Here is a 19,848-nt window from a genome sequence, read left to right on the forward strand (position 1 = left end):
TAGATCTGAAACCATTGTTTTCCATAAATATTTTCCAAATTTTAATTTGTTCCCTTTTTCAAAAAATGGGGGGGGAGGTGGTGAAAAGCCATGATTTATTCAACTTTCTTGATGGGCAAGTCTGGCAGCTAATTTATCCTCCTTAGAATGAGAGTATTCTCATTCTCAAGTGACCTATATTCTCTGGGGAGGGAAAACAGTCACCCCCACCTTCAGAATATCTCAGATCAAAATCTCAACCTGTTCTCTGGGCTGAGCTGTGTAGATGCCAACACTGTGCTGGAAAGGCCTAGGCTGTCCAGAAAATGCTGCCTCTGCCAAGAGGTGATTCTGTGACCCATTTGCACGTCAAGGGGGACATTTTTCTGTTTGTTTTTGTTTTTGTTTTTTTAGAGTCTACAGTGCTTTTTATATTCATCTTAGATTTATACATTTCATATATGTGTTTAAAGCTTCAGTTAAGGGGCTCCTGGGTGGCTCAGTGGGTTAAAGCCTCTGCCTTCAGCTCGGGTCATGATCCCAGGGTCGTGGGATCGAGCCCCACATCGGGCTCTCTGCTCAGCAGAGGGCCGGCTTCCTCCTCTCTCTCTGCCTGCCTCTCTGCCTACTTTTGATCTCTGTCTGGCAAATAAATAAATTTTTAAAAATCTTTAAAAAAAAATCTTCAAGGGACACCTGGGTGGCTCAGTTGGTTAGGCGGCTGCCTTCGGCTCAGGTCATGGTCCCAGTGTCCTGGGATCGAGTCCCACATCGGGCTCCTTGCTCGGCAGGGAACCTGCTTCTCCCTCTGCCTCTGCCTGCCTCTCCCTCTGCCTCTGCCTGCCTCTCAGCCTACTTGTGATCTCTCTCTCTCTCTCTGACAAATAAATAAAATCTTTAAAAAAAATCTTCAAATAACAGTTCGATGCAAAATAAAAAATATAGATGGAGCAGTAGTTCTCAGGCACATAATTTAGGAGGAGACTGGAGCAAGTTTTTTCCTAGCATATAGTGAATATTATGACCCAAAATAGTGGAATGTTTCCATCTGACCTCGCTGCCTTTTTGATTGAATTTTATTACAGTGAACAGCTTTAGTAGGTATGATATTGCTAATTGGAAAGAATGAGGCTGAAGTATTTTCTTGAAGTCTGTAAGACCTAAATGATTACTTTTCTCCTAATTGAGCTCCAAGATCATCCAATGAAAATAATATTGTCCATAAAATATCTGGAGCATCAGCCTAAGAACCACTGGCCATGGTTACTCAGTGTCTTCAGGCCTCACAGGATGAGGTAATGGTATGACGGATTTCTTCTCAGTGTCTCTGGAAAGAGCTTTCCTCATATCATAGGCATCCTCATCAGGCTCCCTGTTGCTGGTTGAGTGGGACTCTATGACCCGTCCTGTACACGCTGTAGCCCAGCCGCTTGTGCATGTTAACTGCAACTTGGTTAGAAACTCTTACAAAGAGATCACTGAAAAATCCACCCTTTCTTTCTGAAATCTCCTCTAATAACTCCATAACTTTAGCAGCCAAACCAAGGCATCAAAATTTTGTGGCAACAGAGAGAGCAGTGATGTGCCTGTGCCATTCTTCCCTAGCTACTGAGCCTACTGCATTACCCGTGATGTAACCCATTAACTCTCCACCAGGTGCCTCCGCAAAAATGAAGTACTCTGGCTAGTGGGCAAGGTACTGTAAGTAAAAAGGAATCCCATAAGTTTCTGTAAATGGATCAAAGTTTATGTTGTTGAAGCGAAACAGGTCATCGCATGTGAAGGCCCGGAGCATAGTCACTGCACCGCCGTCGTGAAAGCTGGCTTAGGAGGCCCCCCACTGACAAGGGGGACGTTTTTTAATGAGGTTAAAATCACATTAACAGGAATTCTCACAATAGAATTTCAGAAGTCTTACAGCCCCTGGCCTGCTTTCTAAAACACACAGACCACTAAAAACCAGTGAAATAGAACATGGCAATTTGGAGACCTCATCAGGAAATAAAACCTTGAGCATCTAATTCAGTTCCTCATCACTCTGCTGGCTGAGAAGTACTTACTGGGGTCTACAGGGCACGAGGCACTGAGACACACATGGTCCCTCCGGGCACCATTATTCCCACAGGGTAAATAAGATGTCTGTGTTGCGACAGGACTGACTGCCATAAAGGACATGCACAGAGAAGAGATTAGTGGGCTAGACCTTGTCTGTAGGTGTCAGGGGCCTCTGGAGGGAGCCGCATCTGACATGAGCTAGAAGAGCCAGAGGCACCTTCTTGAGTCATGGGGCTCATCCACATCCAATCTGTCAGCACATCCCGTCAGCTCTTCCTTCAACATGTACCCAGACTCGGGTCGATCAGCAGCACTTCCACACCTACTACCCTGATCCAAGCCGGCAGCATCTCTTGTCTTGGGGGAGAAAGTGTCTCAGACAGAGGGAGCAGCCAAGCTGCCCCATGACCAGCAGGCACAGGGCACATTGGAAGGACTGACTGGGTCCTATAGGGCAGGGAAGGTGAGCTGGAAGCAAGACTGGAGAAGGAGGACAGAGCAGCCGTGCAGACACAGAAGGAACGTTTGGGTTCATCTCCAACAGCAACAAGAAGCCATGAAACTAAGCAGTGACATGATAGAATGGGCCTTCCACACACCTGTGGCTCCAGGGGAACATGGGAATCTGGGGAATGGAGAAGAACCTGGAAGCTAACTGAGCAGACTAACCATGGCTCAAAAGACAAATGATCATAACTCGGACTGCAAGAGCAGAAGCAAATGTAGAGAAAACATGGTAGATTCCAAAAACTATTCAGCAGATAAAATCACAGGTCTGGGGGAGTGACTGCAGAAGGGGGAAGAAAGTCAAAGCAGATGACTCCTTCCTTTTGCACGGGGGAGCTGAAGGACACAGTGATCCCATTCATGGAGCTTGGTGGGTGGAGGTGGCAAGAAGGAAAATACAGGAAGGGAATCTTGAGAACAGTTTTGGAAAGACTGGATTTGAGATAACGCTGAGACATGCAAATGCAGATTTCCAGTTGGCAGGAGGAGTCCCAGGGTACCATGGGAGGATCATGAAAAGCAAAGGGAGTCACTCCAAGCAGTACAGATTCTCACCTTGTAGCTCATGGGGAATCAAAAGGTTTCCAGTAATGCATTAACAGGAGAAGATGTGGGATTCCAAAAAGATCACCCTAGCCAGAGCAGGAGCACATGGTTGGGAGAGGGAGCTGGAAGAGAAGCAGGTAGGATGAGGAGGATGTGTTGCAACAGAGCATGCAGGAGAAGGGACCTGAACCAGGGGTCTGCCCACAGGGAAGGAAAAGAGAACAGACTTGCCCTCTGTCACAGTGCAGCTCCCATGCGGCTCCTGGGGATGGTCGAAAACCCAGAGCACATCACCTCCCCCACTTGGAACCCCTCGGTCCTCCCGCATTTCACTCTCTGACAGCCTCTCCAGAACGCTCTCTTGCTCCCTGCTCTCCAACACAACATCAGGTGCCGCTGACACAGCCCTGGGCTTCAGTGTCCAGGCTAGTTCTCCTGTCTGGCAAACACTTGTTTGTCTTGTGAAGACTTCCCTCCTCCACTGGGCAAGAAGGAAGAGCAGTGCTGACATTGAGGAGGCGGCCTGGCACCATGAGCAAGGCTGCAAGGCTGGTAGAAGTGGCCTGGCATGCACAGAGAGGCCATATGGTTCCCCTGTTGGACACAAACGACCTCGCAGAACAGCAGCACAAGGTGACCTGGCTAGGGAGAAGAAGGGAGACAAAATAGGCCCACTCAGACAAAACCAGGTGGTTGGTCCACCACAAAATACCAATCATCCCCTCTCCTGGCTCATAGGAGTGAATGCCTTCCTTCTGAATGACACAGTTCATCTCACTACTCACACCTCCCTCTAGAAAAGACTGATGGAGTTATCCAATCCCAGCACTGATTCACCTCCCATCATCAGCACCCAGCCCAGAGCACACCCCTGCTTCCTTGAACACTCTCAAATACATCTGCTCAAAGCCCAAATTTTGTATGTTCTTTCTAACACCTTTCTTACTGATCAGCCCCACAGTGCCCATGATGTGGGTTCTCCCCAATGATGAGTAATGAACCCACTGTGCTTAAGGACAGGTGTGCTCCCAGTGGCCTCTGGGGAGGACGCTGACCAGTGTCATGGGAGGAAAGGTCAGTTCCCTTTCTTGGAGGGATGTTCATGGAGTTCCAATCTGAAGGTTCCCATCTTCTCTGTGAAGCAGGACCCATCCCATCGCCCATGTTACGTAGAGAATGAAGGAGGAGGGTGGCATCAATTACAGGGTTGAGGAGAGTGCAAAAAGTCTGCTGGAAGGATTCCAGAGAGTGGGAAAGGGAGCTGCCCAGAGAACCATAGAATGGGGGAGCTCCGTGAGGGCACAGGTGAGGCTGGTTCACAGGAACTCACAGTCATTCTGAGCTGCCCTGCTGTGTGATTCCCACCATCAGGATTCAAGGTGAACATGGATGCCTTGTTTCACCCAGGGTTTGGGGTTTACTCAGATGAAAGGCAAGGGTAGTAGAAGCATTGCCAGGACAACGGATGAATCATGGGCTGGGAATTCTAAGCTCAGCTGAGAGATGAGAGCCTCGAGGGAGAATAAAGAACAGAAAAATCTAAGGAGGTCCTCCGGAAGAGCACACTGACGGCAGAGCAGAAATAACAGATGGAACATGCGGGAAAGAAGAGATCGGGGTTGAAAGGAGCTTCACTGCTCACGTGTGAGGTGGTACAGCACCAGGGTGGAAATCCAGGGCACCATGCTGGGAATGGTGGCAGAAGTCATCACGCCAAAGTAGGCATTTGAGAAAATGAGTGCCCTGTGTGGAAGCTGGGTGCTCCATGTGCACATGGAGGCCACCTAGGCCTGTAGCAGGAGACATAGTGGAAGACTGTGGGCCCAGCACCCAAGTCTTCCATGAATTAGTTTAGTAATTACGGGGGGTTAGGAGAAAACAGTAATGATGAGGCCAGCGTGCTCCACCTGGGGACCATGGATCACAAAGAAATGGCATGGGGGCAAAGAAGAGGGAGGACAACAATCTTGAATCCCCTGATCCTGAAAATGCAGGGTATGAGAACACAGGCAGCTCCTTTGGGGACTTAAGGAACAGATGTACACCAACCCCCCAAAGGGATAGGGTCAAAGCAAAGAGAGGGAGGTAATGGCTAAGGAGAGGCTGAGGAAAGAGAGGAGGCTGGCGATTATGGACACCGAATTTCCCAGGTCATTCATGGGGAGGAGATAGGGATGGGGGTCACAAGCTTAAAAAAAAAAAAAAAAAAAGAAGAAGGAACTGCCTTAAGGGAAGAGCAGGATGGGAAGATAAGGGAGAGAGGGATCGGGAGCCACGAGAGTTGGTGATCACGGTAAGTGCTCGAAAGATTCCTATTGAACCAAATAGAATTATTAAAATATAACAACATATAAGCCCAATATGTCCCATAGAAGAGTTCTAACTGTAGGATGGTGGGAGTGAGAGCACCAGTCCATGATGAAGGTCAGGACACTGATGATGGTGACATGGTGCTGACACTCACTACCAGTCTTGAACACCTGCTGTGCGCCAAGCACTGGGGAGAACACTCCACATCTAGCTCTTCCAGCAGTCCTTTCAGACAATTCCTTGCATGGCTAGCTCCACAAGGGCTCCGCACTGATACCAAAACAGCAGAATCCTAGCACTCCTGGGAGGCCAACCGGCTTTCTTAATGGATTTTGGGGCTTTATGGCTGTAACCTAAGGCAGCAGGAACCAGCATGACCCACAGCTAGGACACAGTCAGTAACGTTAACCAAATAATATTCAGATGGAGGGAAATCATGGGTCACCTGGGTGGCCCAGTCGGTTAAGCATTGGACTCTTCGTTTTGGCTCAGGTCATGATCTGAGGGTTGAGAGATCCAATCTCACATCAGGCTCCACACTCAGTGTGGATTCTGCTTGAGATTCTTTCCCCTTCCTTTCCTTCCTCCTCCTCTTTCCTCTGCACATATTCTAAAATAAATGAATAAATCTGTTAAAAAAAAAAAAAGAATGGAGGGAAATTAGAAGTAGTAATAATAACTTGGGGAAGGCTTCCCTCTGGGCCAGATCCTGTGCTGACTGCCTTGGATCTATTTCTCATTTAGTCTTTACATCCCAAAGGCAGGTTACCACTCTTATCCCCATTCCAAAGAGAGGTCAGAGGCAGAAAGGGATTTGACCATGATTCATGCAAGGAATCCCTATGGTATTAATAACATGACTTTCTGACAAGATTTAAGAGTTTAACACACCACAGTGAAGTGGCCGATCATGATATCACAGAACTTGAAGGACAGAGCCCTGTAAAATATCTCCAAACATTAATGTATGGATTTTCCTAATCCTTTTGCATGTTGTTCAGATGAAGGAAAGTCCAGCACAAAAAAGCTGTCATGAAATGTATCCACATGGCAAATATACCTGGTCTTTATAGCCCGGGACCTATCCCAGAAGATTCTGACTCAGTGAGTCTAGAGGAGGACGTGAGCATCTGTGTTTTGTTTTAAAAGCCCCACAGGCTCTGCTGATGTGCTCTTTGGGTTCAGTGCAATAGCCTTAGAGTCTCTGCGATTCCAAATCCAAACTTCCCCTACAATGCTGAGATGGCTGCAGACACAGCGGGGTAGTGGAAACTAAGGCAGAGAAGAACAGAGAAATTATAAAAACCATCGAATAGAGAGTCACGAAAAGGCAAACTTGAGTTATACTACTTCTCCGTCCTTTTGTTGTGTCTGTGTTACTCTATAGTTAATTTATTTTTTTTAAGTAAGCAGGTTTGCACAAACTGTTACCAACAAATATTAAATAAATCCATACCAACAACAATTTTAAGTAAACGAAATCGGAATGTGCTACTAAAAACTATTTCCTTTCTCTCCGATAGTTTCAGTGGCACTTCAGAGTCTCTTAGCAAACAGCAGCTCATATGAGAAAAATTATTTCTAATTCAACAGTGCCACACATGGGTCAGCAGCACCTGAAAGCTGGAGAACAAATGAAGTTGGGTGGAGTCCATTTACGTTCACAAACGTCACCACAGACTGCCTCCAAGTCTTCAAAACTTTTGTATTTATCTATTCATTGAATCAACCACCACTAACACCTACTACATGACAGACATGGCACTAAGTGTTTCATTAATGTTAAGTATCATTTCTTCTTTCCAATCATTACTATCATCCCCATTTCTCACATCAGGAAACGGAGACATACAATGGATTAGGAACATGGCTTATAAGAGGGAGAGCTACAATCAGCTTGGATCTGGACTCCATGTTTTAAATCACTATGCTTAGTCTCCAAGAACCTACAGAAAGTGCAAGTCTTAACCCCAAACCTTGGTTTTCCCGACCCTATAGTGGCCCCCATGTGGCCCCAGCTTCAAGGACATTCAGTTCACACTCCTTCCCTGCTCTAACGAAACACCCTCCCACATCCACCATTATTTCTTAGCCTTCCGGTCTCAGCTTAATGACAAACTCAAACGCACCCTGTATTTCTCAGCACTCAAGGAAAAACTGTAATTATGTATTTCACGGGTAATTATTTGCTTCCTGTCTTGCCCAAACAGGTGGTGAGTACCTCAGACACCTGTCAGACTATTTAACATGTGTTCCCAATCACCACCCACCACCCCCCACCCAGAAGGAAGGGCCCACCACAAAGTACACTCTCAACAATTTCTGTTGAACGAACTACACTCCAGCCTCGTGCTTGCCAATATGCCACACACATCTGTGCTCACAACGCTGCCCCCACTACACCCCTGAGAATGCAGACTCCGGTGGCCTCCACGCAAAAGCTCTGGAAAGTACTGGCTCTGTGCACCAATATTACCCGCTCCTGGGCCCGCACTCGACCCCCCCACCCCGGCCTTGACTGGCCCGATGTCAGGTGCACGATGGGGATCCTGACAACCCCCAGTGGAATGTAATCTACTCAAGAGGGAGAACTTCTCCCCCGTCAAGACGACACTTACTCGGTTCACGTTGGTCTTCCAGAAAGACTTTAGCCCCAAGAAGGCCGACACCCTGTTCCCGCCGCATCCCGAGTCCCGCTATCCCCAGGCCCCGCGCACAGCACAGGTGAGATAATTAGCAGCTCCATAAATGAAGCCCCGCTCTGGGCTCTTCACAGGCGTGAAACGAGGGGCGCATGAGGTGACAGCTACCTTTTGGCCAACCAGCGTGTTCCTGAGACACACGCCCGCCTCCCACCGAGGCTCCAGCCCCCAGAGGACGCCGTCCACTGAGCCCTCACCCCGCAGGTACCTCTGAGCAAAGAAGCATCTTCACAAGCGCCGCGCACTCCCTCGTCGTCTGTGTCGAGGAGGAAAAGCAGGAAGTGAAAGAGGGTTTCCTCAGGTCCCCATCCTTGGGCGCGGGGGTTCCGGGATGCTGTGCCCCGCGGAGAGATGTAAGCGGGCTCCACAGGTACTGAGGGGGAACCGCCAGCTTCTGAGACCACAGCTCAGTGACGCGGCTCCCGTCAGCCTCGCTAACAACCTTCCTGCTCATTGGCGCGTCTGCCCAGTCGCTGATTGGATAATTTCCCCGCCACTTCAGCCCGCAGAACGATTTATTGGACTCCTTTTAGCCCCGCCCACACGCCCGGGAGCTTTCTCACTCCGGGGTGGGGGCGCCCATGTTAGTTAACGCCTATTCTCTCCTCAAGACATCTACAAAACATAGTTTGTCTCTTAGGTGTTATACGCTGTCCTCAAGTTCTTCAGTTTTCCTGGAGGACTCCGCTTTTTCACTTGTGGAACTTGAGTGGTTTTTGGCAGATCCTGAATTTTAGAGTTACTAGTGACTCTGATTCCAGAGCCATCCTTCTGTAACAGGTTTTGCAGGTCTTTAATCTTTTTTTCACAGCCATTTAATTTTTTTTGGTGCCTGTGAATAATTTCTGCCATTTCCTGTTCGTAGACACTCTGTAATACCGCCACTGCAAGATGATGGCCATCAATTTCCCTCGTTTGATTTTGTTCAAGTTCCTTGATGGTATTCTGCCCTTTGCAGATTTCATTTGGCTCTAAGCTATTTGCTCCCTGGGATGAAGATTGGGACAAAGTCTGACTTTAGCCCCCAGCGTTAATATTTCATCTGAGAGTCTGTTGATTTCTTGCTGTGCCGAGATGACATCAGCAATGTCCATGTCATCACCATGGAAAATTCCCCTCCTCAGCACATATCTGCTGAAATTGAAGATGTGGCCTGTGAAGGAAGTCTCACTGCCATCCACTCCACCCACGGAATGCCTCAGGCAGAGCCCAGGCCACGAGCCCAGGACAACATCTCTGTGTCCAGGGAACTGACCTGGTTCGCTATGGAAAAGAATCCAGTGCAGTTGGACTGTCTCACCAAGTGTCCCCAGAACTGCTGCCCAGGGGTAGGCTAAGAATCAGAAAACAATAGGAGTTTGTAGGCAACCCCCAGCTGAGGCCCAGCTGCCCCAGGAATGGCGGCTCAGGCTGCGGGGAAACGCAAAAACCCTTGAGCCTTTGGAAGCCTGGCTCCAGCCGTTGGTCCTGGTCCCAACCGCTCATCCACATGACTTCCCACACCAGGCCTGGGCCCCTTCCCTTTCTCCCCCTGCTTTGGTGGCTATCCCCAGTGGGCACTGAGTGCATGCTCCTGCCTGCCCACATGCCTGCCTGCCTACAGAAAATGCAGCTGGCCCTCCACTTTCCCCTAAGTGGTATCACAGTACATGAAGTCCTGCCGCTTGTGGTTTCCATGTAACAATATTGTTTTAAACTGAGGTGAAATGTACAGTCACACACATCCATCCAAGAGAGCAGATCTTAGGTGCATCTGACAAATGTCTCCACTAGTGCAGGGGACAGCGCTTAAGGAGACACTGGACATTTCTAGCCTCCAGAGGCTCCAACCTGCCCTGCCCCTCCCTGCTCATCAGACCTGCAGGGAAAGCACCTCCTATGCTGGGTTTCACAGTTCACCCGTCGCCCGCCATATGCACCCTGCCTGCCCCCTGCCTACTGCCAGTGTGCAGCCTAGCCTGGGCAGTGGGCTGCAGCTGTGATAGCAGTGCTGGGTCTGGGGGCTCCCTGCTCTGCACAGGACAACTCCAGGGCTCGGGCAGCAGAGGCCCAACCATGGACCAGGTCCCAGGCCTGGAGCTCATTGACCAGCCTGACCCCGCACAGCCCCAGGAGAGGGGTGGGTGGCACCACTGGAAGGGACCCTGTGAGGGTGGGGTGCAGGCCAAAAGCTGCCGCCTAGGTTGGAAACAATGTAGCTGTGCCAGCCTGTCCCCCCGACCTTTCCCCCAGAGCCCCCAGGCCTGGGCCTGAGCCTCAGCAGAGCAGCGGGGTGGGTCATCCTCCTGGGATGCCCCAGGTGTTTCCCTCACCTCCACCTCAAGCCCATCCTGTGGGCCCTGCAGAGCATCGCCCTTGGGGGAGTGGACCCAAGCCTTTCCCTGCCCTCCCCCAACCCCGCCTTTTGCTCTGGGCAAAACTCTGGTAACAGGTGTGCCCGAGGCCCCGAGGGTGCTGTGCTCTGCAGGAGGCATTCTCTGCCTTTCCCGGTCACCGCTGTGGACACTCCACCTCCAAGTCCCTTAAACAACAAGCTATGTACTGTTGAATTCAACACCTCTCATCCTCTCAGTGCATTGGATTCCTCATGCCAGTGGGCAAGGAGCCAAAGAAATGAGGGACAAGTGCAAGTGAGCTTCCCTGATTCTGAGTACATGAGGCACTCGGGGTGCAAACACAGAATGGGGGCAGGGAGAAGTCACCGAGGCATCCTGTGCTGCCCCCATGGCCCACGTGAACAGAAGACCGGCAGTTTCAGGAACCGTGGTCCAACAAGGGCAAGGGCTCAGAGAAACCTTGCAGGGTAGCGGAGGGTGAAGGTGAGGCATGGGAATGAGGAGCTCCGCACCAACTGCAAGAGCAGGGATCATAGTTTTACAAATTCTCCTGCCTTGAGATTCGCTCGGGTCCATACACTTGCCTTCTCCACGGGCTCCTCCTTCCAGCCATGAACCATACTTGAGTGTTTCCCAAATGATCAAACACAAAGACAAGTGGAAGCTTTTCTGACCCTTTGTCTCCCTCTAGCGGCCACTCTATCTTCCGCTCTTTCTCTCTGTAGACCGGTTCCCCAGGGAGACTCATTTTACACTGGCCACTTGTACATCCACACCCCAGGTTCTGAGATTCCCATTTCCTCTTGCCGTTCCTCCATCCCATGCCTCTTTGAGTTTTTGAATCTCCCTTCTCAGGCACCGAGGCTCCTTTCTGTTCCTCAGAAACAGAAACAGAAAACAGAAACAGAAACATCATCTGAGAAATGATGGTGTTACCCAAACCCTCACTCTATATCCATTGCCATTTCCACAGCATCAGCCCTCACCCCTGACTGATAAATCCCCAACTGATATCTCTACTTGAGATTTCTTCCTTGTACATACGTATACCTCTCTATCCATCCCTGCACCCACCCTTCCACTCATCCATCCATCCTCCTTCCATCCATCCATCCATCCATCCACCTGTCCATCCATCCTTTCCTGCCTTCTCTTCCTTCCTCCCTCCCTCCTTTCCTCCCTCCCTCCCTTCCTCCCTCCCTTCCTTCCTTTGAACAATATTTTCTGAATACCTACTATGTGCCAGGCTAGGAGCTAAGGATAGAGCAATAAAGAAACATAGTGTCCATACATAGTGTTCACCCAGCTGCCAACTGGATATGGATGTCTCCACTGGGCTGTTCGCCAAGCTCCTTGACTCACCAAGACCCAAGCCAAACTCTCTGCTACCCCCTCCAACAGGAAACCCACTCTTATCCTCTAGGACCCACGCCAAGGTAGTAGCAGCTGGCAAAATCAAAAATTCTGGGAGAAGGAGAGATTCCTCTCCTTACCTCTTCACAGAGCCAAGTCGATCTCCTGGGTTCTCCCTCCTGCATTTAGCTTCTTCCCTATCTCTACACCACAGTCCTGTTCAGACTGCTCTAATTTCTTGCCTTAGTTCCATTGCAGTTTCCCGGCTAGCCTCAACTCCCATCCCAGTTCCTCCTCCGCAGCCATCCAGAGGGAAATGGTCAATTTCCACTGTTCAACCACATTGCCCACCCTAGATCATTTTTCTGCTCTGCCTGCTGGGCTCTGTGGCCCAGGAAGCTGAGTCCCATGGGCTATATCACCTGGCCTCCTTTGCTCTCTGGCATCCAGTTAAATTTGGCCAATGGGAGGCACCAGCAGGAGATCAGAGGCTGGGGGTGGGTAGCTGAGGGTTTCATGCTTCCCTTTGCCCCACACACCAGCCCTGCTCTCTCAATGCCCCCTGCTGGGGCCGGCGGTGGCTTCATCCCTCCAGGCTATAGCTCTGCAGATTATTCCCTAATCCTCTTCAGCCTAGGAGTAACTGCTCCCATAAGAGACAGACTATAGGTGCTTCACCAGCATTCTCTGGGGCTACTAAGGCTGTATGAATCTCAATAAACTGTCTCTTTATGAAATTATCTTTAAGTTCTTTTGAGCGTGATCTCTCTTTCATGCCAGAATCTTGACTCATAAGGCTTCCCACTGTCAGCAGGATGAATTCCCTATGACACACTCCACTGGCATTTCATTCTCCCACATGTTAATGTTCCTTCTTCTATTCCTGGAACCTGGGGTGTGTAAGTGTACCTTTATTTTTTGGCAAAAATTTAGAAGGATTTTCTAGGAGAAAGGCTTCCCTGGGTCTAACTGTCTAGTCTTTTAAGCAGTAATCTAAAAAATTATTTTTTCCTAGGGCACTTGGCTGCCTCAGTTGGTAGAGCAGGTGACTCCTGATCTTGGGATTGAATTTGAGCCCCATGTTGGGGGTAGAGTTGATTTAAAAAAAAATCTTGGGGCACGTGGGTAGCTCTACTGGTTAAGTGTCCAACTCTTGATTTTCAGCTCAGGTGATAATCTCAGGGCTGTGAGATCGAGCCCCAAGTCAGGCTCTGCACGGAGTGTACAGTCTCCTTAAGATTCTCTCTCTCTCTGCCCTTCCTTGCCTCAGGTTCTCTCTCTTTCTCAAAATAAATAAAATCTTTTAAAAAAATTTTTTTTTCCTGCAGACAAGGGGATTCATATCATTACATTCTCTTTGGGGTATGAGCTGCAGAAACCCAACTCAAAGGACTTTAAGCAAAAATACTGGCTCACACAGAGGGACCAAAGCTTCAGATCTGGCAGGATCCAGGGTCTCAGATCACATCAGCAGGACTTGATTTCTCCAGCTCGGCTTTCCTGTCTTATTTTTGTCCTCAAACAGCCTTTTTCTTCCTCACGGTCTTGAGAAGTGGCTAACAGCCACTCAATTTCAAGTCCAGTAGAAAACAAACTTCCTCAACAGACTTGACAACGATCCTTCTAGTCCTTGGCCAATAATGGTCCACCCTGGTCACATGCCTATTTCTGGACAAATTGCTGGGGCCAGGGCAGGCAAGCTCTTTGTCCCCACAATCCTTGGGGTGTTCCCAAAGAAAATCGGGTTGGAATTTCCAGAAGGGGGAGGGTATGCTGGACAGACAAAACCAGTGCTTATCTATCTACTGTCTTTGCTCACTGGCTCATAAGGAGGACCAAGTAAAAAATGTCTGGCTGGGACATGGCTTGTGATGGGTTCTCCCACAAATGTGTGGCCACGTCCTTCCCTTCTCAGAACCTGGAAGTCCACAGACTCCTTCGAGGACAGGATGGATGTGCCTGAGATAGATACAGGCCTTTATCTTCTTCCTGTAACTCCTTTCCTAGCACACTATCCCCCAGGGATCCATACGTACCCTATGAACCATTCCAGATTCTTTCTACCCTGTAGAAAGCACTGTAGGCATAGGATGCATGTGCAACGCACTGATTTTACCCCCCCCCCAATAAAAATGAGATCAAACTTAAAGGGTCTTCTGCAATGATGTTTTTCACTTACCTACATCTGAGAACCCCTTCCTTGGGGCTTGATGTAGCTTTATCTCATTGACTTAGTGGCAGAACATTCCAGCTTCTGGATGAACTATATAGTTCATATTTAATCAGCCCCTTTTTGAAGCAAATACGGCTGGTTAGTGCTCAATAATCTGGTTCCCTTTGTTTCTCTAATAACAAAACACTCACATTTCCAATGGGGGCATGACATTCAGCATAAAGATCACATGTCACAGGCTCCCAGGTGGGCGCTGTGAAGTTAGGCCTCATGAGAGGTGACCATCTTCGATGCAGCCACATCGGGGTCCTGCCTTCCCCAGGCCGCTGTCTTTCTTCTCACTGGCTAGCATGTGACTGTGGCAAGACAGTATCACAGTTACCAAGGACAGAGGGAGCATGGGTACCAGCCATGGACTCCTTATAGCCAGACCGCTGAGTGACAGAGCAGCCACGGTTCTCTGTTGCCGAAGTCACTGTGCTTTGGGGTCTCTAGTCAAGCTGGTGTTGCTCGTGGCCCTCAGCACGTGGTCTTCCATCTGCAGCATCCGCATGGCCTGAGCCACCCTGCCCCCCCACCTGAGAAATCCGACTTTGCATTTTTTTTTAAAGAGGGAGAAATTTTGTTTCTAGCATGACTTTTTTTTTTCTCTTTCTTTTAGTGTTTATTTATTTATTTTTCTTAATCCTACACCTAGCCTGGGGCTTGAATTTATGACACCGCCATCAAGAGTCCCATACTCCTGAGACCTAACCAGCCAGGTGACCCCTGACTCTGCATTTTAACAAAATCCCCAGGCGATTCCATGTACATGACAGCCTGAGAAGAACTGTTCTGATACAGTTAATGAAGGGCATTTCCCTTGGTTGTTGGTTTCCATTCTAAGCAGGGCTGCCGCGAATCCACGAATTCTGTGCTCTAGAGATAGCTTCTCTCTCTAGGTCAGATCCTCCATGTGGGATTGCTGATCCATAGAAGATAGCCCTTTACAAAAGTGGTGCTTTGTTTTTTTAAGATTTTTATTGATTTATTTGTCAGAGAGAAAGAGAGAGAGAGAGCACAAGCAGGAAGAGCGGCAGGCAGAGAGAAAAGCAGGCTCCCCACCGAGCAGGGCAGTCTATGAGGGACTTGATCCCAGGACCCTGGAATCATACTGAGCTGAAGGCAGATGCTTAACGACTGAGCTACCCAGGCGTCCCCCTTTATACAAATTTTTTTTTTTTTAAGATTTTATTTATTTATTTGACAGAGAGAGATCACAAGTAGGCAGAGAGGCAGGCAGAGAGAGAGAGGGTGAAGCAGGCTCCCTGCCGAGCAGAGAGCCCAATGCGGGACTCGATCCCAGGACCCTGAGATCATGACCTGAGCCAAAGGCAGCGGCTTAACCCACTGAGCCACCCAGGCGCCCTTTATACAAATTTTTTACCGTGTTTGTTTGTTTGTTTGTTTTCAAAGGTTTCAATAGGATCCTGTGGGAAAGCCTGTTAGCTAATCTCTCTTCAGTAGCTTCTCAAGGCTTCTTCCAGAAAAAGGAAGTCGTGGTGCGCCCCCTGGTGGCCACTTTCTCCACTTACAGGCAACCGCCTGTTGGTCCCAAGTGCGTCTGGGGCTGAAAGACCTTGCGGTCCCCCAGACTTAAAGGCTAGAAAACTCACAGCAACAGAAGATTGTGCTCTGGCAGAGGCTGGTTGGGCGGCTTCAAGGCCACTCCCCGCCAGAACCGTTACAAAGTTTAGGTCACAAAAATGTTGCTTGCAAGGTACTTTCAACACTATAATGCAAGACTGACCAAAGAGAGTCTTTTTTTTTTTTTTTTTTTGGTCTTTAAAAAAATAAGGTTATATGGAAGCATGTTTGATGCGTAGTAAACCATGCATTAAAAAATGTCCAGTGAGGGGGCGCCTGGATGGCTCAGTGGATTAAAACCTCTGCCTTCGGCTGGGGTCATGATCCCGGGGTCCTGGGATCGGGCTCTCTGCTCAATGGGGAGCCTGCTTCCCACGCTCTGCCTATTTGTGATCTCTGTCAAATTAAAAAAAAAAAATCTTTAAAAAAAAATTGTCCAGTGAGGGGACGCCTGGGTGGCTCAGTCGGTTGAACTAAGTGTCTGCCTTCAGCTCAGGTCATGATCCCAGGTCCTGGGATTGAATCCCATGTCAGGCTCCCTGCTCAGCAGGGAGCCCACTCCTCCCCCTGCCTGCAGCTCCCCCTGCTTGTGCACACTCTCATTCTCTCTCTGATAAATAAATAAAATATATTTTTTAAATGTCCAATGGGGGGCGTGTGGGGGGCACAGTTGGTTAAGTGTCCAAGTCTTGGTTTCAGCTCAGGTCATGATCTCGGTGTTGTGAGGTTGAGCCTCAGGTTGGCCTCTGTGCTCTGTGCAGTCTGCTTGAGATTCTCTCTCCTTCTCCCTCTGCCCCTCCTGCTTGTGTTCTCTTTCTCTCTCTCTCTAAAATAAATAAGTCTTAAAAAAGAAAAAGAAGAAGGGGGAGGGGAAGGAGAGGGGGAAGAGGAGGGGGAGGAAGTAGTAGTAGTAGTAGTAGTAGTAGTAGTAGTAGTAGTAGTAGTAGTAGTAAATGCTCTTGGAGTGGGGGCAGATCAATAGAGACAAAAACACAATCCATCTTTTCCGGAAACCACAACCCACTGGAGACAGACACTTGAACCTGTTTTGGTTTTGCTAAGCACTGTTTTCCTAACTACTCTACGACCAGTAACTCAGCAGCAGCTCTGACCCAGCTTCCACATGCTCTGTGGCTTTCTGAGAACAGTCTCACTCTGGAATTCATTCATCAAAGTTCTCCAGAAAATCAGGAACGACAGGATATGTGTATGTAGAGAGAAACAGATCTATTTTAAGGTATGGGCTCACATGATTATAAAGGCTGGTAAGTCCAGAACCTGCACAGTAGTCCAGGATGCTGGAGCCCCAGGAAGATGATGCAGTTCGAGTCCAAAGGCTGTCTGCTGCTCAATTCCCTCTTGCTCAGGGGAGGTCAGCTTTTTTGTTCTAGCCAAGCCTTCAACTGATTGGATGAGGCCTACCCACATGAAGGACAATCAGCTCTACTAAAAGTTTACTGACTTAAACATCAGTCTCATCCAAAACATCCTCGCAGAAACCTCCGGACCAGTACTTGGCCATGCCCTGGTCAAGCTGAGGCATAAAATTAACCATCTCGGATTCCGTCTTGTTTATTCTGAAACCCCACTCTCAATCTGGATTTGGAACTTCCCATCTACCCTCCCTATGCTTCTGATTTCCAGAAACCCTGTTCCCTGCCTCTTCCAAGCCTGGCTCCTGCGGGCAACTTGCACTCCCCTCCCCTGCCCGTGCTCACCTGGCTGTGCTCTCCCAGGGTCTATCGGGTCTCTTTCTGCAATCCTCTTTCTGGTTCAACCTCTTTCCCTACCACCATTCACACACACCACCCAGCCGGCTGCCTTTCTAGGACAGGAGGATGGCTCAGACCCAGTTTCCTTCCCTGGGCTCCTATGAACTCTCCCCTCCCTGCCCCACCTGACACTCCACTTGACGTTTCAGAGCAGGAGCTTGGGCTGGGCCTTGCGCGACGGGGGAGCTGCGTCTCTCCCGTCCCTGAATATGGACTGATTCCGTTTGGCTCAGCAAGTCTTGCACAGAGGGGCTGCTCCCAAAGGCTGTGACCGGAGGAGGAGGAGGTCCCCAGGCCCCTTGTGAGGCATATGAAGGGCTGGGAGAGGAGCAGCCCGCCCTCACCAATGGGCCCGCCAGAAGTCTACAGGGCAGCAAGTCAGAAGTGCTGCAGGATGGACAGGAAGCCAGCAGGGCCTGGGGCACTGAGCTGGTGGGGGGCAGCAGAGTGGGGCAGGGAATGCAGGGGTTCTGAGTGCAGAGGAATGACCCCTGGGGTGAGGATAACCTGAGAGATTTTTAGTCAAAGGAAGTAACAGCTGCATGATGTGCAAATAATGCTTTGCCCGGGCCATGAGTTGGCTGTGTTGGGCCAGATGTCTCTCTCTCTCTCCCCAACTTTCTGATTTCCCCCTTTAACTTTTAACCAAATTGGACTGAATACACCAGAACTGAGGAAATTCTTATGTCCCTGAGTTTTTGATAGCTCCTGTTTGTGTATGGCAAGTGACACTGATTTTCCACATGGCAACAACATGGCCAATTTTCTTTCTCCAAGAAATTAATTGGAAAAGTTGGTTTTAAAACCTAGAAGTGGGCGCCTGGGTGGCTTAGCGGGTTAAGCCTCTGCCTTCAGCTCAGGTCATGATCTCAGGGTCCTGGGATCATCGGAATCTATGCTCAACGGGGAGCCTGCTTCCTCCTCTCCCTCTGCCTGTCTCTCTGCCTACCTGTGATCTGTCAAATAAATAAAATCCTGGGCGCCTGGGTGGCTCAGTGGATTAGGCCGCTGCCTTCGGCTCAGGTCATGATCTCAGGGTCCTGGGATCGAGTCCCGCATCGGGCTCTCTGCTCAGCAGGGAGCCTGCTTCCCTCTCTCTCTCTCTCTCTCTCTGCCTGCCTCTCTGTCTGCTTGTGATCTCTCTCTGTCAAATCAATAAATAAAAAATCTTTAAAAAATAAATAAATACATAAATAAAATCCTTAAAAAATAAAATAAAACCCAGGAAGTCAGTGGAAACCAGGGTGGTTTGGTGATGGGATAATGTAATGGGGGTCCATGAGTTGGGTTCAGCCTATGGACTGCTCAGGTCCCAGGGTCACCTGAAGTCTGTCTCCCTGTCAGTCGGCTGGACCGCAGGTGCAGGTTCTCTCACGGTCCAATGCCCAGAGCCCACCACGCATCCAGGGTTGCAGAAGCCATGTGGCTGCTGTGAGCTGAACTTGGGAATAATGCACGACTGGATGTGTGGAAGTGTCTAGACCGCCTCCTGCAGGTGGCCGGTGACTCGAGGACATCTGGCTAGGGGAAGAATGGCGGGGACTAAGGCCCGAGCAGCTGAGAGAGGTTATGGTGGACTTAGGAGTCATATGGCCACTTAGGGAGTAAGAGCTGTAATGATTTAAGGATTAGGCAAAAATGAAAACCACTTTTTAATTTTTTAAATCAAACACTTTATTTCCACATAACAAGCGCAAAAAACTCCCAAACACTTTAACAATACAATTAACGCAGTTATGAATTCAATTATATACTACTCAAAGCCCCAAAAGGTCAATCAGCTTAACGTTCCAAACATTTCCAAACGTGGTTTTTCGAAGCTACCTTTGGTTTTTGGAAAAACCAGTATGGAAGTCAATATACATTGAATGCATTGAACAACAGTTGCTTATAGGAAGGTGTCCAACATTAGCTCACACCTGGCAAGCCGGAGCAGGATCTGAAGTCATACACTGGGATACACACACAGGTTTTGCCCCAGAGCTCCCACGGTCAGGAGAGGGCCGTGAAGGGGGGAGAAAAAGGCCAGTCCAGGTTGTGGCATTTTCTTATTTTGTAACAGAGGTATGAGAGTTTAACACTAGAACACTGGCAAGTCATTAAGCTTCATGTTCCAAATGGTCTCTTGCTGAGGCTTGAGATGGGCACAAATGGTGGGGAAGATGAAGTCACAGGAGAGCTTTGAGCAACAAGATCCCAAAGATGCTCAGAGAGGGTAGGAAGGAGCAAGCTACAGTTTCCCATTGTTCTCACATTATTTCAGGGTGAAATTGTGGAGAAGTTCGGATAGAATGTTCAAATATTTGCTTAGATTTGTACTCGGTTGCTCTATGAGGACCCTCATATACAGCAACATTGAAACGTTCATTGTAAAAAAGAGCGTACAAAGAAATTCACAAAAAAGAGACAATTAATGTTGAGCAGCCAAAAAGTCATGGTTTATTATATCGAGAGGGATTTCATAATTCAAACACAACCAAACTGTACAT

General features: G+C 48.9%; 1 pseudogene; it reads right to left on the bottom strand.

The window, feature by feature from the left end:
• Positions 1-1,121: 1,121 nt before the first annotated feature.
• On the bottom strand, positions 1,122-8,553 carry LOC116859035 (annotated as a pseudogene).
• Positions 8,554-19,848: the final 11,295 nt, after the last annotated feature.

The sequence above is a fragment of the Lontra canadensis genome, unplaced genomic scaffold, assembly GCF_010015895.1.
Source record: "Lontra canadensis isolate GAN:19392208 unplaced genomic scaffold, GSC_riverotter_1.0 scaffold146, whole genome shotgun sequence".
Taxonomy (NCBI): Eukaryota; Metazoa; Chordata; class Mammalia; order Carnivora; family Mustelidae; genus Lontra; species Lontra canadensis.